The sequence below is a fragment of the Capricornis sumatraensis genome, chromosome 4, assembly GCF_032405125.1.
Source record: "Capricornis sumatraensis isolate serow.1 chromosome 4, serow.2, whole genome shotgun sequence".
Taxonomy (NCBI): Eukaryota; Metazoa; Chordata; class Mammalia; order Artiodactyla; family Bovidae; genus Capricornis; species Capricornis sumatraensis.
The window spans coordinates 126689075-126713588 of NC_091072.1; positions in this window are offsets into that span (position 1 = coordinate 126689075).

Here is a 24514-nt window from a genome sequence, read left to right on the forward strand (position 1 = left end):
GTAATAGCTCATTGTGGTTTTGATTTGCATTTCTCTGATGATTAGCAATGTACATATGTATATATATCAGTTGTATTTGACTTTTTGCAACTCCATGGATTGTAGTCCGCCAGGCTTCTCTGTCCATGGAACTCTCCAAGCAAGAATACTGGAATGGGTTGCCATTCCCTTTTCCAGGGGATCTTCCCGACACAGGAATGGAATCTGGGTCTCCTGCATTACAGGCAGATTCTTTACCATCTGAGCCACATTTATCTCTCTATATGTATTATTATATAACCTTTTTATCCACTTACTATATCTTTGTCCATCAGCATTTGGATCAACATCATCCTTTTTTTCTAGCCAAGCCAAGCAGCATGTGGGATCTTAGTTCCCCAACCAGGGAAAGAACCCATTTCCCCTGCCTTAGGAGCTTGGGGGCTTAACCACTGGATCACCAGGGAAGTCCCATGTCATCCTTTAATATCCACATAATACTCCACTGTGGCTTCCCTGGTGGCTCAGACGGTAAAGCGTCTGCCTGCAGTGCGGGAGACCCGGGTTCGATTCCTGGATCAGGAAGATCCCCTGGAGAAGGAAATGGCAATCCACTCCAGCACTCTTGCCTGGAAAATCCCATGGATGGAAGAGCCTGATAGGCTACAGTCCATGGGGTCACAAAGAGGTGGACACGACTGAGCGACTTCACTTTCACTTTCACTCCACTGTATGGATGTCCCATAATTTATTTCCCAATCCCTTAGTGACATATATATGTATATAGTTCCAGTATTTTTTAAATAAATATTTATGTATTTCATAATAAAACTACAATCATATTATCATACTATTTGGTAAACTGTTTTTACATTCAACACATTGTAGCTCTCATAATATTCATTTTAATGCTGGAATAATATATTTCATTTGAATGTACCAAATTTATTTAAATGAGTCTCTTGCTGGACATTTATATTGTCCTTGATTTTTAAAATGCTAAGTTAAACATCATCACATGTGAATTTGTATGTGTTTGTCCCATTATTTATCCTAAATGTTTAAAAATAAAAAAGCTAAACCAAAAGGTATGAACGTTTTAAAACTTTATACAAACTGCAAAATCCATATGAAAAACATTGTTCTAATTCATTCTCCCAACAATGGGAAATGAGAAGGTATATTTCTCCAAAATCTGTTAACTCTGATAATGTAAGAATAATTTACCGAGTTGTAAGTTGGTTTATAATATTCTATCAGTTTCAGGTGATTCACAACACAGTGATCCAACATTTTAACAGATTACACTCCATTTAAAGTTATTATAAAATATGGTCCCTGTTCCCTGTACTGTACGATGTATCTTTGTAGCTTATTTATTTCCTACATAGTAGTTTGTACCTCTTAACCTCCATCTCTATCTTGTCCCCCTGCTTCCTTTTTCCCCTGAGAAGCACTAGTTTGTCCCCTTTATCTGTGAGTCTTTCTGTTTTGTTATATTCATTCATTTGTTTTAGTTTTAGATTCCATGTATCAGTGAAATTATACAGTACTTTTCTTTCTCTGACTTCCCTGGTGGCTCAGGCGGTAAAGTGTTTGCCTACAATGGGGGAGACCTGGATACAATCCCTGTGTCGGGAAGATCTCCTGGAGAAGGAAATGGCACCCCACTCCAGTATTCTTGCCTGGAAAATCCCATGGATAGAGGAGCCTGGTAAGCTACAGTCCATGGGGTTGCAAAGAGTCGGACGGGACTGAGCAATTTCACGTTCCCTTTTCTTTCTCTGACTTATTTCACTGAACATAATATTAATATCCTCCAGGTCCATTCAGGTTGTTACATACAACAAAATTTCCTTTTTTAAAATCTCTGAGTGGTATTCCATGGTATATATACCACATCTTCTTTATCCATTCATCTGTTGATCGACACTGAGCTTGCTTCCATATCTTAGCCATTGTAAATAATGCTCTATGAACCCTGAGGTCCATGAATGTTTTCAAATTAGTGTTTTTGTTTTCTTTAGATATATACCCAGGTGTGAAATTGCCAGATATTTGGTAGTTTCATTTTTAGTTTTTTGAGGAACACCTATACTGTTTTCCACAATGGCTGCCACCAATACGCACATTTCCACAGCAGTATATGAGTGTTTCCTTTTCTCCACATCCTTGCCAATATTTGTTATTTTTATACTTTTTGAGGACTGTCATTCCTGGCAGGTGTGAGATGATATCTCATCATGGTTTTGATTTGCATTTCTCCGATGATTAGCAGTGTTGAGCCTCTTTTCATGTGCCTGTTGACCATCTGTATGTCTTCTTTGGGAAAATATCTATTCAGGATTCTGCTCATTTTTAAATTGGGTGTGTTTTTGTTTTTATATGAGTTGTTTATATATTTTGGATATTAATCCATTATTGATTGTATCATTTGCAAATGTTTTCTCCCATTCAATAGGTTGTCTTTCATTTTGTCAATGGTTTCCTTTGCTGGACAAAAGCTTTTAAGTTTGGTTAGGTCCTACTTCTCACTCTGTTCATCCATTCATCTCACAAGTTGTTTGACCATCTTTAGGATCATGACCCTGAACTCATTCTCCTGTAGGTTACCAGTCTCCACTTCAATTAGTTCTTCCAGGGTTTTATCTCGTTCTTTCATTTAGTACATGTTCTTCCTGTTGCTTCATTTTGCCTAATTTGCTGTTTTTATTTCTCTGTATGTGGTAGGTTGGTTATGTTTCCTGACCTTTAAAAGATGCCTTTTGTGGGAGATATCATATTCATCCCAACAGCACACTCCCCTCTGGTCACCAGGACTATACATTCTAGGAGTGTCTCTTATGTGGGTTGCAGAGGTTCTTCTCTTGGGGCAGATTGGCTATGTGGGTGGTCTGGTAGGCGTGTCTGGCCCTCTGATTGGTTGCCAGGCCCTGCCTTGTGCCAAGGCTGCTGGCTATTGATTGGCAAGGCCAGGTCACAAGGTGGCTGGCTCCAGGAACCCTGGGAGCTCCCAGGGCTAGTACTGCTCACTTGTGGGCAGAATCAGGTTCTGGGCTGGGTGATTGTAGGGTCAGGTTTCTGAATGTAGTGTCAGTCAGCCAGCCTGCTGTTGAGTGGAGCTGGATCCTGGGGACCAAGGTCTCTCAGAGCTGGTATTGGCCTGCAGGTGGATATGACTAAACTGGGGGTAGTGGTAGCGGTGGGGATGAGTTGAGAAGACAGTGGCAGGGGGGTGTTGCGGCATTAGTGCAGTCTGACTGGTGGGCAGAGATAGGGCCCAGGGGCTCTGGTGGCAGGTCCCTGGATGTCCTGAAGCTGATGTTGGCCAGTAATGGGTGGGATTGGATCCCCAGGTTGCTGGCAGAAGGTCCCAGAGTGTCTCAGAGGGGGCGTTGACCTGCTGATGGGCAGGCTGCAGGGCCGAGGTGGTCCTGAGACTGGTGTCTGCCCATTGATGGGTGGGGTCATGGCCCAGGGCCTCCCAAATCTGGTGCCTGCCAATTGGTGGGTGCAATCAGGTCCTGGGTTAGAGACCCACTGGCAGAGAGAGCTGAGTCTTGGGGGGGGAGTGTCAAGTTGCTAGTGGGTGATGCCAAAGCCCTGGGTGTTCTGGGACCATTGCTGGGTCACTCGTGGGTGCAGCTGGGTCCTAGGATCTCTGGATGCAGGGCCCTGGGGGTCTTGGAACTGGTGTTGGCCTACTAGTGGGTGCGGTCAGTTCCCGACACAGCTGGCTGCAGGGCTATGGTGGCCCTGGGCTGGAGCCTGGACGTTCATGGTTAGAGCTGGTCCCAGGGTCTCTGGCTGTAGGGTACAGGGCTCCCAGAGCTGGTGTTGACTCAGATCATTTTAAAAGGTTTTAATCTTTGCTGGTCTCAGTGGTTAAATTATTTCACTTTTGTTTTAATTTATATGTGTTCAAATATTTTACATTATAAGATACAGCTGACCTTAGTTTGGGTGTGTACTATCTTTGGAGATTACTGGAGTTAAAAACTTCAGCACCACAGAGAATCCTCTCTAGAGAATTCAGAGCTCTCCTGCCTTCTGGGCCATCCTATGGACTATGGCCTTGCACAGTGATGATTGGATTGTTCATGTCGTATCCTTTCGCTTTAGCATTTTGGGAATTTCAAGAATACTATTTTTTAATGACTTTTAAATATCATGCATCTTCTAAAAAGAGCCAAGCTTGATTATAAAACACTCAATGTATTATATTAATTATAAGAACATATTTATACTTTTTAAAAATATTTTAATTTGGCCTTAAAATTTTGCATTTTCATATCTCTAGAAAATTGACCTGCCTCCAGTTTGAATGTTTGTGTCACTGGAGAGGTTATTTTCAAATTTTTCCTCTTTAACATTTCTATTGGGTCTGTTTATTCTTGTTATCACTCTATCGAAAGCTTACACTGGGTTTGAACATGTCATCAGTTTGGAAATTGGTCTTTTTTGGTTTGCAGTGAGTTGTTTTTTGTTTTGGTCTCTAAGCATTGAAAAATCCTAGAAAATGTTACTGTTCCAGATTTATAATATATGTAATATCATAACTGTTATCTGTATGATTTAAAATGCCTTCATGTATATAAAGTCTCATTGTAACATTGAGATATTAACAACTCTGGGAGTGGGAATTATTATCCATGTTGTTCAGAAAGGAATGGACATCTGTGAGGGGCAATGATTTATTTGTCCAATAAACTACAGAACTGCCAAAAAAAAAAAAAAAGAATCCAGCTGCCAATTCGACAGACGTGGGTTCGATCCCTGGTCTGGGAAGATCCCACATACCATGGGGCAGCTAAGCCCATGCACAATAACTCCCGGGCCTGCACACCCTGAAGTCCATGCTCCACAACTAAAGAAGCCGTTGCAATGAGAAGCCCACACACAGCAACTAGAGAAAACCCTCACACAGCAATGAAGACCCAGAGCAGCCAAAAATAGATAAATACATACATTAAATTTTTTTTTTAATAAAATGACATTATTAGGTAGTTGTGACAGAAATCTTACAGCCTGCAAAGATGAAAATACTTATTATCTGGCCCTTTACTAAAAAAAGCTTGTTAATCCTTGTCTATTTTTAGTAAGAAAAGAGATGTGCCCTTTGGACGTAATCCATTAAACCTCTCACCTCATAAAATCTGCAAGCATTAGAATTGTGAAAAGGAATATTCGTCATAAAATAGAATCTCAGTTCAGGAAGTGTCAGGTGTCAGCTAAGGACCTTGTAGGAAATTCATGTACAACTTAAATGTCTAGGAAGTGTCTAGTTATCATTGAAAAATAATGACCTGACATTTGAGATTTGTAGATAATTTTATCTGAACTTGAATAATGGGAGTCTGCCATTTGTGTCCAGCTCAGCTGGAATTAGTCTTTCCTCCCTTAGTGCTCCAGGATATGTCATTCTCTCTGTTACAACATCTATTTCAATTGGCCTTGCATTAATTTATTTTCATGAGTATACTTCCAGACTAGGGTTATATACACCATGTGTTAAGGAACTCTTTTGTTCAACCCTGGAGTCTCCATGAAGTTTTCTCAAAGCAAATATTGATAAATGGTGGTTGAATGAATGTCACTAATGCAAATGTGAAAAATAGGTTTATGATACACTGACCTTTTGAAACCACGGGCAAATGCTCAGCAGAGATTCTTCATACTATGCTTCACACATACACATTTTCAATCCAGTTTATTCTGCTTATGTCTGTTTCACTTGTTCATATATGTGTACAGAAAGGAAGTCATCTCAAGAATGCCTCTTAACAATAGCACTCTGTTGTTAAAAAAATAAAAAAAGACCAAGACAAAACAATTCTCTTGAAAAAGTAAATGCCTTGTCTGGGGTTAAGCAATTTTCTCAGGAAACTGACATTATTGTTAACGAGAACACCCTTCTGGACTTCATTTCCTTAACTCTTCACTGTTAAGCTTCATCATATAATGAATCTTACTTAGCAGTCCAAGTGACAGTTGATCCAGTAGGCCTCCAGTTTTCATCTATGTGAGGTCATAGTGGTAGTCTAGACCCAGTGGAGTCTAAATGAAGCAACCTTAAGGTACTTTATTTGCCTTTGGATAAGTAAAGCTCTTGGTTGCAAGATAATAGAAACATAGCTTGAATTTGCCTGAGAGAGGGAGTGGTGTGCTGCGTGCTAAGTCACTTCAGTTGTGTCTGACTCTTTGTGACCCCATGGACTGTGTGTAGCCTGCCAGGCTCCTCTGTCCATGGGATTCTTTAGGCAAGAATACTGAAGTGGGTTACCATTTCCTTCTCCAAAGAGAAGGGGTAGGGAGGTGAGGACAGCTGTCTCACAAAATCCAAGAAGGAGGTAAATAACCTAATGAGGGGGAAATTGGGATGCAGCAAAGCCTCTGGAACCATGGGAACCAGGGACTGGAAAGCTGCCAGAATTCTCTCCTTTGCCATTTGGAATCTCTGCTTCCCTCCACATGCCACCCTCAGTCTCAGTGTAAATCAATCTTCTCTATCAAGAGGAAACCTAACCTTACACAGCTCCTTTCTCTCTCTTTCAAATCTTGCAGCTTTATTCCTAAAGAGGCACAGTGTCTCAATTTTAATTAGAAAAATCCCAGGGAAAACCTCTGAGCCCAGGTTGGATCAAAGCTAGCAGGAGATGTGTCGTACAAAAATGACACTCTTATCCTAGATGAGGGGACAAAGAGGGAGACAGGATGGAGAAGAGACTGCACCTTTCCTAGGAGAAGGGGGCTAGAAAGGTATTGGGTTAACAGCTCTGTCCATGTTCTTTGCTATGTTTGAGGGCGTGGATTGTCCTATTTACAAACAAATCTCTAAAATTCTGGAAAGACAAAAATGGCTAAGAAAGAGCCACCCACTGGATGCTCAGAGAAGAGACTTTCAGCATAGTGACTTCAGTGAAAGGCAGGGAGAGGTGACATGTTTATTTGAAGCACAATTCCCTGATAATTCAGTTGGTAAAGAATCTGCCTGCAGTGCAGGAGACCCCGGTTCGAGCCCTGGGTCGGGAAGATCCCCTGAAGAAGGAATTGGCTACCCACTATAGTATTCTTGGGCTTCCCTTGTGGCTCAGCTGGTAAAGAATCTGCCTGCAATTGGGGAGACCTGGGTTCGATCCCTGGGTTGGGAAGATGCCCTGGAGAAGGGAAAGGCTACCCACTCCAGTATTCTGGCCTGAAGAATTCAAGGGACTGTGTAGTCTATGGGGTCGCAAAGAGTCAGACACGATTGAACGACTTTCGCTTTCAGTGACAGTGAAAGGCTGTCATCAAAGGACATCAAGGAAAAAGGACAAGAAAGGACTTCCCTGGTGGTCTAGTGCTAAGACTCCACTGTAGGGGATGCAGATTCGATCCCTGGTTGGGGAACGAAGATCCCGCATGCCCCGTGACATGGCCAAACAAAAAGAGAGAGAAACTGACAAGAAGCACCTAACATATGTAGCACCTGACATGGAGCCTACTGGGAAGGTCTGGTCTGTGTTCCTCATACGAAAGACTATAACTTTGCACTGCCTTATGTTTTCTGCAAGCACTGCCCAGGGCTGCCACTAACCCATGAGTGCTTTTGTGCAAATTAGAAAGGCATGCCTTCCTCGAGCTGACCCAACACCTGGCCACCTCCTTAGCACCCTGCCAGGATTCTTGTGTCGAGTGTTGGATTTCAGCCTCCTTATACCCCTCAGCCTGGATCCCACCAGCCCAGGCTCCCACCTGCACAAGCATCTCTGACAGTCCAGGCCCCCCAGAAGGAAGTGAGGCAGGCAGGCTATCCCTTCTTCAAAAGCAAGAATTCCAGCATCAGTAAAAGTAAGGCTCAGTGGTAGCTTTGGCTTGGTGATGGAAGACAGTAGAAGGAATGGCAACAATGGCTAAATTGGAAGGCCTCTAGGAATGGACAGCCCACCCCCAGGTACCAGAGCCATAGGGACATCTCTGGTAGTGGAGAGGCCAGCCACAAACTCCACGGACTGAGTGACAGCGGAAGCAACATCAGCTTCTGAGGCTGTTGGGCTGATTCAAGGAGGAGCAGTGATGACGGTCTGTGCACACTTGTCTCTCCCACTTACAAATAGGGATTTTTTTTTTAAACAGGAATTAATCAATTAGCTAATGAAGAATTTATGTAGCAAAATGCCTTGATAGAGATGAAACATTTTTATCTCCTTCAAAAACCATATGATATCACTTCTATGTGGAGTCTAAAATATAACACAAGTGAACTTATCTACAAAACAAAAACAGACTCACAGCCATGAAGAACAGACTGGTGGTTGCTAAGAGGAAGGGGGTGGGGAGAGATGGATTGAGAGTTTGGGGTTAGCAGATGCAACCTAGTATACATAAGATGGATAAACTACAGGGTCTTACTGCCTAGAACAGGGAACTATATTCAATATCCTGTGATAAACCTAATGGAAAAGAACATGAAAAAGAATATATATATATATATATATGTATGTGTGTGTGTGTGTGTGTGTATCTGAACATATGAATCACTTTGATGTATACCCAAAACTAACACAACATTGTAAATCAACTATACTTTGATAAAATGAATTTTAAAACATTTTTGTCTCCTTTGATTTTACCTTTGAAACATCAAAAATAACTCCCCTTTGAAGGGCATGGTTGTGTAAGGATTTAGGGAAGCTATACTTAGAAAAGGTAATGCAGGATTTAGGAATGCCATTTTTATAAGGTTGTATTCAAAGTTGTAGGGTAGTTTGTCTTCAAAGAGAAGCCACACTCTCATCCTTCTCAAAGAGTGAGGAGTCAGTCCATTTAAGGTGCAAAAGAAAGGCACTGGCCCCCAGAAGCAGAAACAGGAGAAGGGAAAATGATCAAGGTTAAGGTCTGGGGGTGAGGGACATCAGAATTTGGGTGTGCTGCCTTCTGATAGCTGCTGGAAATCAGCTTCCACCCTGGAGGTCCTGAGCACCACGAGCCTGGGCGATCAGGGTACAGTTCTGCCACAAATGGACATCAGGCCAGTGCCTGGAGCAATGGCAATAATAGCAGACCCATCATCCCGGCAATGCACTCCAGGGAATCAGTACCCAGGCAGCCTGCCACTACGCTGTTAGAGTCCCGTTTATTTTTGTCCTTCGAAGGAGCCGCCCATGAATGTTCCAGTCACAGCATGAGTCAGAGTCTTGTTCCCCAAGAGCTGCTGCAATGCTGCCTCCATTCCACCCTCTCCCCCACTTCCTGGATTCCATCTGAGAGCCGCTCACCAGGGCTGTGTATGAATTAGGTGCGGGCTGGCTCTCCAACTCTGACGCTTGCACAGAGCCACAAGGGGCGGGGAAGTGGGAAAGAACTGGACACTCTTTACATGCGTCTGTGACAAAAAGTAGCATTCAAACCACTGAAGGAAAGAACGGATCATTTAAAAGTTTTGGGTAAATTGACTAGCAATTAGGGGGAAAATATTAGCTCATTACTTCACTCTATCTAACTAAATACGGACTTCTATTTTATACTCGAGGATAGTTGGTTAACAACGTTGTGTTGGTTTCAGGTGTACAACAACATGATTCAGTTACACATTTACATGTATCTGTTCTTTTTCCTGGAGAGGGAAATGGCAACCCACTCCAGTATTCTTGCCTGGAAAATGCTATGGGCAGAGGAGCCTGACAGGTAGAGTCCATGGGGTAGCAAAGAGTTGGACACGACTGAGCGACTTCACTTTCCAGTTAGGTGTTACAGAATATTGAACAGAGTCCCCTGTGTTATATAGTAGGTCCTTGTTGGTTATCCATTTTAAATATAGCAGTGTGTACATGTCAATCCCAAACTTCCTAACTATTCCTTAATGTAAACATTTTAGACATAAAAACTATTTAAAAATAGGAAGAACGATGACAAGTAAACAATGTTAAGTACAAACAGTTGGAAATTTCGGTGTGGCAAAATTTTAAAATCACGTATATGTTTCAAACATAAGTGATAAACTGAGGAAAATAAAAATGTGAGGCAAAGGATTACTACTCATAATATTAACAGAGCTCATACAATGCATGAAAAATTAAAACTTCAATAGAAAAAAATGGGCAAAAGTCACAAACAGATAAGTAAAACACATTGGTCAAAAATATATGAAAAAATGTCCAACTTTGCTAATACTCAGAGGCAAATTGAAACAATAACAAGATAATTTTCACCTGTCAGATTAGCAAAGATTTTTAATTGCCTAAACTCACACACTGACAAGGTTGGAAGACATGTATACTTCATGCTTTTTCTACTGGAGTATAAAATGGCACAACTTTCCCTGAGGGAAATCTGATAAGAAGTATCAAAACATTAGATATACATTCTCTTTGGTACAGTAATTCTGCATGTAGGACTTTAATCCAAAGAGATGATTACACATCTTTGAAAAGATGTATTCAGACTTTATCAGTTTGAAAAATAAGAAATAACTTTAATGTTTCTTAGTAGGGGCTTCCCTGGTGGCTCAGACAGAAAAGAATCCGCCTGCAGAGCAAGAGACCTTCCTTGGGTTGGGAAGATGATCCCCTGGAGGAGGGCATGGCAATCCACTCCAGTATATTTGCCTGGAGAATCCCATGGACAGAGGAGCCTGACAGGCTACAGTCCATGGAGTCACAAAGAGTGGGACATGACAGAGCGACCAAGCACAGCACAGCATAGTAGGGGCTAGTTAAGTAATTGTGGTATATGTATTTATGGACTGCTTTACAGCCCTTGAAAAGAATGATATGGACTTCCCCCGGTGGGCCAATGGTTTAGAATCCACCTGCCAATGCCGGGGACATGGGGTTGATCCTTGGTCCAGGAAGATCCCGCATGCTGCAGGGCAACTAAGCCTGGGCATCACAACTAGAGAGTAGCCTCCATTTGCTGCAACTAGAGACGGCTCAAGCACACTAATGAAGACCCAGGGCAGCCAAAAATAAATAAATAAGAATGATGTATATCTATATCAACACAGAAAGATGACTTCAATGACTGAATCTTTAAGGACCATGCCATTCAGTCATATCAACTATTATTCTTCCTATCAGCAGAGTTTTTGATAAATTACCCCTTATTAAATTGGCACTTGGTTCATAGCTTTGCAAATGACTATCACCCAAGGAGACTTAAATATCTGCATGAACAACCCATACCCTTTCCAGTCTCAGGAATTCTTCAATTTCTCATTTACAATAAAATACAGTAGATGTTACTGTGTCATCACCTGGTTTGTTGGCCACAGTCTGCACAAATTGCCTCATCTCTAAAATTACTTAATCAGGCGACTTCTCTCTGACCACATCCTCTTATCCTCTCAACTAGCCTGCTCAATTTTCATGATACATTTGTTTTTATTTTGCTTCAGATCTTCTAGTCCACCCCTCTATTCATTGAAGACTTAATGATCAACAGTTTCAAGCATTCTCTTGCCAATATTTTAAATTCCTTCACCTCATCATTCACTCTGCACCTGCTGCAAAATCGCCTACCCTCTGTGATTAAATTATCTGTCCTTGTTGGTTTTTTTTCATACCCTGGCTACCAAGCAATCCTAGAGTATCACCTCCTGAAAGACGGGTACCACTATTCACTATTGTTCACTAATTTCAACTGGGCCCTTGCTTGAGTTCTGTTCCCACAAAGGTAGAGCCTGAATCGCAGATCTGGATGCAAATGGTTTAAGATATTCCTAAGTAGAGGAATGAAAAAGGGAGAGAGAAGAGGAGAGAAAGAGGGAGAGAGGGGTAGGAATAAGGAGAGAGAAGCAGGGTGGGAGGAGAGGGACCACTGTAGGGCATGTTAAGAGCAGATTACTACTGTGGCAACTGAAGCTCAATTCTACCTGCACCTCAAAGTGACCATATAGAGCCATCCTTTCTTCTCTGCCATTGGTGGAGGTCTGCTCTCAGGAGCATTAACTCCCTCTCATTCCAGGCTACCTGTGCACAGGTCACACAAGCTCCTAGCCAGAGGATGCCTCCAGGCAGTTGTGTTTGCAATAGAAAACCATCAGCATGTTTGCAGAAGTGTGAGTGCCAAGGGATGTCAGTGGGCCACCCCTGCAGCGTCAGTGTGGCCTAGCATCTTACCCTGTAACCCTAGCCACCTTCAAATCCCTCCCTACAACCATTTCAAAATTCCTTATTACTTCAAACCTCTGCAATTGATTTTGCCTCCTAATTCACAGAGAAACATGGACATCCTCAAAAAGGAATTCATCGAATTTCTGCCAACAATTCTACCATTGTGTCTACATCCACACCCATCATTTCTCTTTCTTCCTCTTCAGTAAAAGAGGAATCCCTCACCCATCAGAGGCCAACACCTGCCTCTCTTTGACTCTCCTTTCCACCTTCTATGGTGACTATCCTCAACTGATTGCCTTTTCTCTCTCTTGAATCTTCGACCTCTCGCTTGCCTCTTCTCTTTAACCTTAAACAAACAACCTTCCCTAGAATTCACTTCCCCATTCCACCTATGGTCCTGTCTCTCCTCCTCTTCACATGAGATTTATTGAAAGAGCATCTTGGCCTCCAGTTTCTCTCCTCCTGTTCCTTCCTTTCTGTTCCATAGTAAGGGCACTACCAGGGTCACAAATAGCCTCCTTGTGGCAAAAGTCAGAGGATTCCGGTCCTTGTCTTTCTTGCCATTTCAGCAGCATTTGACTCTGCAGATTAGCTTCTCCCTGGGCTTCTAAGACATCTAATTCATTGGGTTTTGCTCCTTTCTCCCCGGTCACATTCTTTCAGTGTCTTTACCCATCTTCTAAAAGATGCTATCCTCAGCTCTCCAGCACTCTACCAGTGCTCTCATCCACTGCCACACCTCCAATCACCACGCTAAGGGGGATGACTCGTAGATCTACAGAAAACACCAGACTTCTCTGCTGAACTCCAGACCTAAATTTGCATTTACTGCTGCAGTCCATGGGGTCACTGAGGGTCAGACACGTCTGAGTGACTTCACTTTCACTTTTCACTTTCATGCCTTGGAGAAGGAAATGGCAACCCACTCCAGTGTCATTGCCTGGAGAATCCCAGGGACGGGGGAGCCTGGTGGGCTGCCGTCTATGGGGTCGCACAGAGTCGGACACGACTGAAGTGACTTAGCAGCAGCAGCAGCAGCAACGCACACACTCAAATCCGTCACTTTGGCCAACTTATTAAACTTCCCTTAACCTACATTCTTGGGTGTAAAATGAACATGAGATACCTATCTCTTGTGACCTTCAAAATTTTTTTAAATTTTGAAGTAACTATAGATTCATAGGAAGTTGCAAAGACAATATGGGGATGTCCCTGGTGCCCTTCCCCCAGTTTCCCTCAAGGGTTACATTTTACATAACAATTCAGTTCAGTTCAGTTCAGTTGCTCTGTTGTGTCCGACTCTTTGCGACCCCATGCATCGCAGCACGCCAGGCCTCCCTGTCCATCACCAACTCCCGGAGTTCACTCAAACTCATGTCCATCGAGTCCGTGATGCCATCCAGCCATCTCATCCTCTGTCGTCCCCTTCTCCTCCTGCCCCCAATCCCTCCCAGCATCAGAGTCTTTTCCAATGAGTCAACTCTTCGCATGAGGTGGCCAAAGTACTGGAGTTTCAGCTTTAGCATCATTCCTTCCAAAGAACAGCCAGAACTGATCTTCAGAATGGACTGGTTGGATCTCCTTGCAGTCCACGGAACTCTCAAGTGTCTTCTCCAACACCACAGTTCAAAAGCATCAATTCTTTGGTGCTCAGTTTTCTTCACAGTCCAACTCTCACATCCATACATGACTACTGGAAAAACCATAGCCTTGACTAGACGGACCTTTGTTGGCAAAGTAATGTCTCTGCTTTTCAATATGCTATCTAGGTTGGTCACAACTTTCCTTCCAAGGAGTAAGTGTCTTTTAATTTCATGGCTGCAATCACCATCTGCAGTGATTTTGGAGCCCAAAAAAAATGAAGTCTGACACTGTTTCCACTCTTTCCCCATCTAGTTCAACATTAAAAACAGGAAACTGACATGGTAATAATGTGTGCAGTTCTATACCATTTTATCACCAGTGTGGGTTTGTGGAATCACCATTGCAATCATGATACAAAACTATTCCATCACCAAAAAGAGCTCCCTCATTTTCATCTCTGTGTTTCTTTTTAAGTCTCATCAGATACTTGCGAGAATGGACATATATGTTATTTGGGTTTGTGTTCTCAGAGTCTCACACATGGTGCCCTGCTCTCAGAAAGTACTGCTAAATGTTTGTGAAAGCAAGGATGGAAGAATGGAAAAGGCATCTGATCCATGGAGGCCAGGGAGAGTTGCCTGGGATCCAGGGCAGACTATGACAATGCTTAGCTCCAAGCCAGTGACCAGGGACCTGAGGACAGAGCCCTCTTCCTTGTGAATAAGAAATCTCCTTTATCTCCTGGTGAATAGCATGTTAGCAGATGCAGCAAGAGTCAGAATGGTGAGGCTCGTGCATGCGTGCATGCTAAGTCGCTTTAGTTGTGTTGGACTCTTTACAACCCTATTGGACCATAGCTCGCGAGGCTCCTCTGTCCATGGGATTCTCCAGGCAAGAATACTGGAGTGGGTTGCCATGCCCTCATCCAGGGAATCTTCTCGGCCCAGAGATTGAACCCACATCTCTAATGTCTCCTCCATTGGCAGTTGGGTTTTATACCACTAATGCCACCTGGGAAACCCTGGTGAGGCTCACCTCACATTAATTCCGACAGTTAACCATACTTCCGTCTGTCTGTAGCAGAGGCTTCCCTGGTGGCTCAGATAGTAAAGAATCTGCCTCCTATGTGGGAGACCCCGGTTTGATCCCTGGGTCAGGAAGATCCCCTGGAGAAGGAGATGGCATCCCCACTCCAATATTCTTGCCTGGGAGTTCCCATGGACAGAGGAGTCTGATGGGCTACAGCCCATGGGGTCTCAAAGAGTTGGACACGACTGTGACTGACACTACACTGTCTGTAGCAGAGAGGAAGGACTTTCTCTATTCAGTCCCTTTTGTGGGAATCTCTGACATCACACCACATGGCCAGTTACTGTCTTCATTCTACCTAGTGTCTGCCCTGCTCTCACATCACCAGCACTTCCTGTGCATACTAGAAGAATCAGGGAGACCATCTTGACTTCAGCTTGTCTGCTACTAGGCTAGCATGTGGGGCAACATTTTCCTCAAGGCTCAGCACTTTTGTTCAGTCCTAGGACATGATCTTAAAATTTTGCTTACTAGTAATTGCTCTTGATATATAAGTAATATTTTTGTTGCCCAGTAATTATGATAGTCAGTAGGAGAACTCTAAAACTGGGAAGAGATGAAAAGCACAGACAAAAATAGCTAGACAAACTGTATAGACAATTACGCATATATTCATGGCTAACCTCGCCCCACATTAAACATGCATATATTTGTTTATCATCATATCATTATTCCTATTAGAAGGAAAAATAAGGAAATATTTATCCAACATGTTCATAAGATTTTAACCAGAGCAAAAGTCAATTTGGGTTCCCTTAAATAGTGTGGTTAAATCCTCCAAAATGAGAAACACTAGCTTGGAATCTCTTTGTCAGCAGTGAGCAATTTGTGTTGTCTAGTCTGCAAGTCTCAAAGGGCAGTTATTTGATTTCCAAGGCTTAAACTTATTTATCAGTGGTAATTTATAAACTTGGTGCAACAATTTGTGAGCTGATGTTATGCTTCCAGCAGGGTGGTTTGGAAACAATCCATATGGGAATTTATTTTCTTTTTTTTGGCCTGGCTGCGGGGTATAGGGGATCTTAGTTCCCTGACCAGGGATCAAACCGGTGCCCTGTGAAATGGAAGCCTGGAGTTTTAACCACTGGACCAGCAGGGAAGTCCTAGAAATTTATTTATAATGGAGGAAATGAGAGGCAACCCATGGGTCTCTTAAGTGAAAGACCCATTGGTGTCTGTCAGGGTGTGTTTGATGTTAAAGACTGATGTTTGCAGAAAGCACACACACAGGATGGACGTGGTTAGAAAGACAGGGACCTTGTTTTACTTACTGGCTTTTTCTCAGTGCTCAGGATGCTGCTTGGTGGTTGGTGGACTCTCAGAAGATTTTGACTGAATGAATAGTCAACACTTATACCACGTGCAAGAGAGAAAGAACAAATCAATAGGTGTTCGATTATCAACCAACCCAAGGCATTCTGGGTAATAACGTCACAACACAAGACTTAGCCATGCAGCCTGTTGGGTCACAGCAAAAAGAGAGAGGATTGAGAGAGAAACAAGGAGTCAGAAGAATAAGGTCAGAGGAGACAACCAAAACAGCTCTGGAAAACTTCCGTGGTTCAGGGCCAGCTTCGGTTGGGTTTGGGCAAGTCACTCCAGTCTGGAGGGTAGGACATGACAGCGTGAGTCCCAGTAATAGGCTAGAATCAAAGACAGGTGGATGGAGAATAGTCCGATCCTAGCAGAATCTGAGTCACTTTGCTATAGGGCAAAATTTGGCACAAGGTTGTTAATCAAATAAATAAACATACAAAGCAAAAAACAAAAACCCCACAAATTTAAAATAAACTAGCAAGGCAGCCAGGCTACATTTCCCCTTTTTTACTAAGCAGCCCCAGATTTTCTGTTGCAATTACATACTTTGCTCTCTGAAGAATGTATTTTCACCCCAGTGTTTTCTGCTACTTTACAGATAAGTATGAGCTTCAGGGAGAGGAAGGATGAGGCATAGAAAGAGGAAACAGAGAAAGGAACAGGAGAAATTAAGACATCCCTGTACCACTTGTGCCAGGGCTGGATCAGGATTGCTGATGCCCCACCTTCCAGTTACTGCCCAGTATCCTGCCCATTCCTGGCTTCCTGTCTGCCACAATGCCACAACTCCAACAAACCACAGCTGCTGGAGAGCCAGCCTAGGACAGAGGAAGCCTTGCCCCCTGCATCCCAACACAGCAGCCACCTTTGTTCTGAGTGCCTGGCTTCCCGCTCCACACACACTGAAGTTCCGCTCTCCAGCGGTTACTTGACCTTTCAGGGCTTTTTCCTTTGCAGCTTGAGCATCTCAATCAATGAGACAGAGCTGGAAGGTCATCCAGTCTAGAATGTCTCTGAAGCCAAAGCTAATAAATAGCTGAAAAAATGGGTCAATGGTGGGAAAGAAAGACTCTGTGTGTGTCTATGTGTGATTTTAGACTAACAGGAAAATCATTGCAAATAGAATTCCAGCAGGACAAATTCGTACCCAACAGGAAACTGTAAATGGTTCTAAGAAATAGCTAAGAACATAAACTGTTTGCAGGAAAAAAAAAACTGAGGGATGACATCATCGCCTCTAAAAGGAATCAGTGTCTTAAAAATTAAACAAATAAACTGACCCATGAGGCGAAGGGATAACCAGAGCATATCTGGATTCTTTGCCCTGTATTTTTACAGCAAGATTTTAAAAAAAAAGATTTCAAGCATGATTCTTAGAGAGTGAATCAGGGAGACCATCTTGATAAAACTGGGAAGAGAGGAAAAACATAGAAGAAAATAGCTAGACAAACTGTATAGACAATTGCACATACATTCATGGCTAAACACACCCCACATAGAACGTGCATGTGTGTGTTTATCATCAAATTACTATTCCTATTAAAAGGAGAAAGAAGAAAATATTTATCCAACATGATCCAAGTTATTATAAGATTTTAATCAGAGCAAAAGTCAGTTTCTGTCTACATCCACACCCATCACTTCTCTTTTCTCCTCTTCAGTAAAAGAGGAATCTCTCATCCATCAAAGGCTAACACCTCTGCCTCTCTTTCACCCTCCCTTCCATCTTCTTGGTAACTCTCTTAGATTAATTGCTTTTTCTCTCTCTTGAATCTTCAACTTGTCTCTTTCATCTGCCTGCAGCACAAGAGACCTGGGTTTGATCCTTGGGTTGGGAAGATCCCCACAAACAAATCAAGTGATTTGGAACCACCAGATGTAATTTCCAAAGTGAGAGACTATAGCATATATGGGAAGGGCAAGAATATCAGTATCTCACTCAGACGTGTTGATCTCTCAGAAAGGAAAGGCTTTTGACTTCTTCTCATAACACTTTCTCTGGCCAAGTTAGTGTTAACCAGGGTCCAGATGGGAGGTGAAGCAGCTGGAGCTTCCTGAAAGGTTCACTCAGTGATAAAGGTGGTCTTGGAGTCCAGCCCAGGGATCTGTTAGCAGAAAGTAGAATGCTAGTGAAAAGCTTGGGCAGAGAGCAGGAGAGACTGGTCTCAATGAGTTAAAATTGGTTTTAAGAAGTTCATAGGGCTTCCTGGTGGCTCAGTGGTAAGGAATCCATCTGCCAATGCAAGAGACTTGGGTTTGATCCCTGATCTGGGAGGATCCCACATGCTGTGGAGCAGTGAAGCCTGTTTGTCACCACTACTGAGCTTGTGCTCTAGAGTGCTGGAGCTGCAGCTACTAAAGCCCTTGAGCCCTAGAGCCTGTGCTCCACAAGAGAAGCCACCACAATGGGAAGCCAATGCACTGTGATGAGGAGTAGCCCCCACTCATCACAACTAGAGAAAGCTTGACCAAAGCAGTGAAGACCAGGCATGGCCAAAAATAAATAAGTAAATAAATAAGCAGTGATAATAATAATACCTAATTTATAAAGTTATTAGGAAGATTGAAATAATTAACACTGTTAAAGCATGTTATCTAGCACACGGGAAGCTTTTTTTTTTTTTTTAATTAAAAACGTGTATCAAGTGCCAACCACTGGGCAAATGCTGTTTTAGGTGCTGAAAACACAATGGTGAACATGCAGCTTCTATTCTAGTGTAACAGCACTTAATAAACCAATAAGCAACAGTAAATAATACAGTGGCATGTAATAAGAAGCATTCTAAAAAAAATAACATGATGAGAATGCTTTTTTGAATAGGGTAGTAAGGAAAGCCCTCTATGAGGCGATGGTATTTGACATAGATCTGAACATGGTGAGGGCACACATCATGAGGATATCTAGGTGGAAAAGTATTCGAGGCGAAGGAAACAGCATGTGCAAAAGCCCTGAGCCCTGTGTGCTTGGGGATTTCCCAAGAGAGCTGGAAGACAAGTGTGCCTGAGAAGTGTGAGCAAGGAAAAAGGGTAGGAAACGAGATCAGAGATGCAGGCAGCAGCCAGATCATAGAGTCCTGTAGGCTGTGATTAGGGCTGGATTTTGTTTAAGATTAGTAATAAGTCATTGGAGAGGACTGAACAGTGAAGTTATCGGGCATATCTGTAGAAGGATTGTGAGGATGGGAATGAAAGCAAGGAGAGTTGTTAGGTAGGAATACTCCAGATATGAAATGATGGTGCCTCAGACTGGGTGGCTTCTGTAGAGGTGTAGTATAGTTGTATTGGAACTAATAATACTCTGATTGTCAGGTCACAAGGTGTGACAGAAAAAGGAAGCACATGTTCTGAGGAACCTGGGAGAATGGTGTCACCATTCACTGAGATGAATATCATTCAGGAAGTAGCTTTTGGGGGAGGGGAGGTGTTGAAAATTTTGGTCTTGATTGGTTTAAGAAGATGTGAGAGATGTGTGTGTGTGTGTGTGTGTGTGTGTACATACATGTAATGGATTATTACTCAGCCATAAAAAAATGAAATGATGCCATTTGCTGCAACATGGTTGGACCTAGAGATTATTATATTATGTGAAATAAGTCAGAGAAATACAAATATTATAAAAGATCACTTTTATGTGGAATCTAAAAAAGAATACAAATGAATCTACAGACAAAACAGAAATAAACACACAGACATAGACAACAAATTAATGATTTCCAAAGAGGAAAGGTAAGGAAAGGAATAAAAAGTATGAGATAAACAGATATAAATTACAATACATAAAATAGATAAGCAACAAGGATTCACTGTATAGCACAGTGAATAATTAAAATAATTATTCAATATCTTACAATAAACTATAATGGAAAATAAGCTGATACATGTATATGAATACATATATATATACATCTGTAAACATGATTACATATATGCATACATATATATGATTCAGTATGATAATCTCTAGGTCCAATCATATTGCTGCAAATACATATATATATAAAACTGAATCACTTTGCTGATTACCTGAAACTAATACAATATTGTAAATCAACTACACTTCAAAAAAAGGTTTGGTTTTGGACATGTTCATTTTGAAATACAAATTAGACATCCAAATCCAGTACATGTTCAGTTGCTCAGTTGTTTCCAACTCTTTGCAACCCCAAGGACCATAATCCACGAGGTTCTTCTGTCCATGGGATTCTCCAGGCAAGAACACTGGATTGGTAGTCATGCCCTCCTCCAGGGGATCTTCCTGACCCAGGGATTGAACCCAGGGCTTCTGCATTGCAGGTGGAATTCTTTACCACTGAGCCTCCAGGGAAGCCCCATGGCTGCTACATTGTATGGCAAAGGGAATTTTGCAGACGTGAATTAGATTGGGAATCTTGAGATGGGGAGGTTGTCCAGGATTATCCAAGTGGCTCCAGTGTACTCCCCAGGGTTCTTCTGAAAGAGAATGTGAAGATGGAAATGGGAAAGACTGAGATTTAAAGATCCTGTGATCCTGGCTTTGAAGTTGGAGGAAAGGTCCATTAGCCAAGAAATGCAAAAAATACAGTTCTAGGAACTGGGGAAGGCAAGGAAACATTCTCCCTAAGAGCTTCCAGAAGCAAACAGTCCTGCTGATACCTTGATGGTATCACTGAAACCAATTTTAGACTTCTGGCCTCCAGAACTATAAGAGAATAGTCTGTGTTGTTTTAAGCTGTCAAGGTTCTGGTAATTTGTTACAGCAGCAATAGGTAACTGGGCTTCCCAGGTGGCGCTAGTGGTAAAGAATCCACCTGCCAATGCAGGTAGATATACGAGACATGGGTTCGATCCTGGGTCAGGAAGATCACTTGGAGAAGGGCATGGCAACTCACTCCAGTATTCCTGCCTGGAGAATCCTATGGACAGAGGAGCCTGGTGGGCTGTGGTCCATGGGGTTGCAAACAGTCAGACACAACTGAAGCAATTTCACACACACACACCCAATAGGTAACTAATATGACAGGGTGGTGTGGGAGGCATGGCCACTACTGGTGAGGATGTGAGAGAGATGTAGAACTGGTGAGATGGTGACCGTCCCTGGATGTCTTCAAGGGTAGGAAAGTCTGTGAGAAAAGGCTATGAAGTAGCCTCAAGCTTGGGATGGGTGTCATTTCTAACCAGCTCACAAAAGTCCGTGCTTCCAGAAAGGCCAAGAACTGACTTCCCTTGATGAAAACTTGTATTGAATCAAAGCAACTTGTGCTGAGTTACCCAGGCTTTCTTCAAGACTGAGGACTGACACACCTGTACCAAGTGAGACTGGGTCCCAGGCTTTGGGGATGAGGAAGGGCACCTTAGCTCGGTACCCAGTGCAGTGCATTATACATAAAGATTTATTTGATTGTGTGCATGCTCAGTTGTGTCCGATTCTTTGCGACTCCATGGACTGTAGCCCATCAGGCTCCTTTATCCATGGGATTCTCCAAGCAAGAATACTGGAATGGGTTGCCATTTCCTTCTCCAAGGGATCTTCCTGACCCAGGATAGAGCTCAAATCCTTTGCACCTCCTGCATTGGGAGGCAGATTCTTTATCAGCTGAGCCACTTTGGACTGTAACCCTAGGGGCTCCAGTAAAATTGTCCCATATTACATAGGAGTACCTCAACACATAAGGCAAACACTAACAAGTAAAAAAGGGGAGATTAACAGTAACACAATAATAATGGGAGACTTTAATACACCACTCACACCTGTGGATAGGTCACCAAACAGAAAATTAGCAAAGAAACACAAGCTTTAAGTGATACAATGGACCAATTAGACCTAATTGATATCGATAGGACATTTCACCCCAAAACAATGAATTTCACCTTTTTCTCAAGTGCACACAGAACATTCTCCAGGATAGACCACATCTTGGGCCATAAATCCAGCCTCGGTAAATTCAAAAAAATTGAAATCGTTTCAAGCATCTTTTCTGATCACAATGCAGTAAGATTAGATGTCAACTACAGGAAAAAAAAAACTATTAAAATGAGGCTAAACAACATGCTTCTGAATAATCAACAAATTACAGAAGAAATCACAAAAGAAATCAAAATATGCATACAAACAAATGAAAGCGAAAACACGATAACCCAAAATCTATGGGATTCAGTAAAAGCAGTGCTAAGAGGAAGGTTTATAGCAATACAAGCTTACCTCAAGAAACAAGAGAAACAAATAAATAACCTAACTTTACATCTAAAGCAACTAAAAGAAGAAATGAAGAAACCTAAAGTTAGTAGAAGAAAGAAATAAAAATCAGAGCAGAAATGAATGAAAAAGAAATAAAGGAGACTATGGCAAAAATCAACAAAACTAAAAGCTGGTTCTTTAAGAAAATAAATAAAACACACAAACCACTAACCAGACTCATCAAGAAAAAAGGGAGAAGAATCAAATCAAAAAAATAGAAATGAAAATGGAGAAATCACAACAGACAACACAGAAATACAAAGGTTCATAAGAAACTACTATTGGCAACTATATACCAATAAAATGGACAACTTGGAAGAAATGGACAAATTCTTAGAAAAGTATAACCTTTCAAAACTGAACCAGGAAGAAATAGAAAACCTTAACAGATCCATCACAGGCATGGAAATAGAAACTGTAATAAAAAACCACCAAGAAAAAGAAATACAAAAAAGCAAAATGGCTATCTGAGGAGGCCTTACAAATAGCTGTGAAAAGAAGAGAAGCAAAAAGCAAAGAAGGAAAGGAAAGATATACCCATTTGAATACAGAGTTCCAAAGAATAGCAAAAAGGGATAAGAAAGCCTTCCTCAGGAATCAATGCAAAGAAATAGAGGAAAAGAACAGAATGGGAAAGACTAGAGATCTCTTCAAGAAAATTGGAGATACCAAGGGAACATTTTATGCAAATATGGGCTCAATAAAGGACAGAAATGGTATGGACCTAACAGAAGCAGAAGATATTAAGAAGAGGTGGTAAGAATACCAGAAGAACTGTATAAAAAAGATCTTCACAACTCAGATAATCATGATGGTGTGATCACTCACAGTCACCTAGAGCCAGACATCCTGGAATGGGAAGTCAAGTGAGCCTTAGAAAACATCACTACGAACAAAACTAGTGGAGGTGATGGAATTCCAGTTGAGCTAGTTCAAATCCTGAAAGATGATGCTGTGAAAGTGCTGCACTCAATATGCCAGCAAATCTGGAAAACTCAGCAGTGGCCACAGGACTGGAAAAGGTCAGTTCTCACTCCAATCCCAAAGAAAGGCAATGGCAAAGAATGCTCAAACTACTGCACAATTGCCCTCATCTCACACACTAGTAAAGTAATGCTCAAAATTCTCCAAGCCAGACTTCAGCAGTACATGAGCCATGAACTTCCTGATGTTCAAGCTGGTTTTAGAAAAGGCAGAGGAACCAGAGATCAAATTGCCAATATCTGCTAGATCATAGAAAAAGAAAGAGAGTTTCAGAAAAATGTCTATTTCTGCTTCATTGACTATGCCAAAGCCTTTCACTGTGTGGATCACAGTAATCTGTGGAAAATTCTGAAGGAGATGGGAATACCAGACTACCTGACCTGCCTCTTGAGAAACCTGTGTGCACCTCAGGAAGCAACAGCTAGAATTGGACATGGAACAACAGACTGGTTTCAAATAGGAAAAGGAGTACATCAAGGCTGTATATTGTCACCCTGCTTATTTAACTTATATGCAGAGTTATAAGTTAACTCTGGGCTGGAAGAAGCACAAGCTGGAATCAAGATTGCTGGGAGAAATATCAGTCACCTCAGGTATGCAGATGACACCACCCTTATGGCAGAAAGTGAAGAAGACCTAAAGAGCCTCTTGATGAAAGTGAAAGAGGAGAGTGAAAAAGTTGGCTTAAAGCTCAACATTCAGAAAATGAAGTTCATGGCAGCCGATCCCATCACTTCATGGCAAATAGATGGGGAAAGAGTGGAAACAGTGTCAGACTTTATTTGGGGGGCTCTAAAATCACTGCAGATGGTGATTGCAGCCATGAAATTAAAAGACACTTACTCCTTGGAAGGAAAGTTATGACCAACCTAGACAGCATATTGAAAAGCAGAGACATTATTTTGTCCACAAAGATCCATCTAGGCAAGACTATGATTTTTCCAGTGGTCATGCATGGATGTGAGAGTTGGACTATAAAGAAAGCTGAAAGCAGAAGAATTGATGCTTTTGAACTGTGGTGTTGGAGAAGACTCTTGAGAGTCCCTTGGACTGCAAGGAGATCCAACCAGTCCATCCTAAAGGAGATCAGTCCTGGGTGTTCATTGGAAGGATTGATGTTGAAGCTGAAACTCCAATACTCTGGCCACCTCATGCAAATAGCTGACTCATTTGAAAAGACCCTGATGCTGGGAAAGATTGAGGGCAGGAGGAGAAGGGGACAACAGAGGATGAGATGGTTGGATGGCATCAC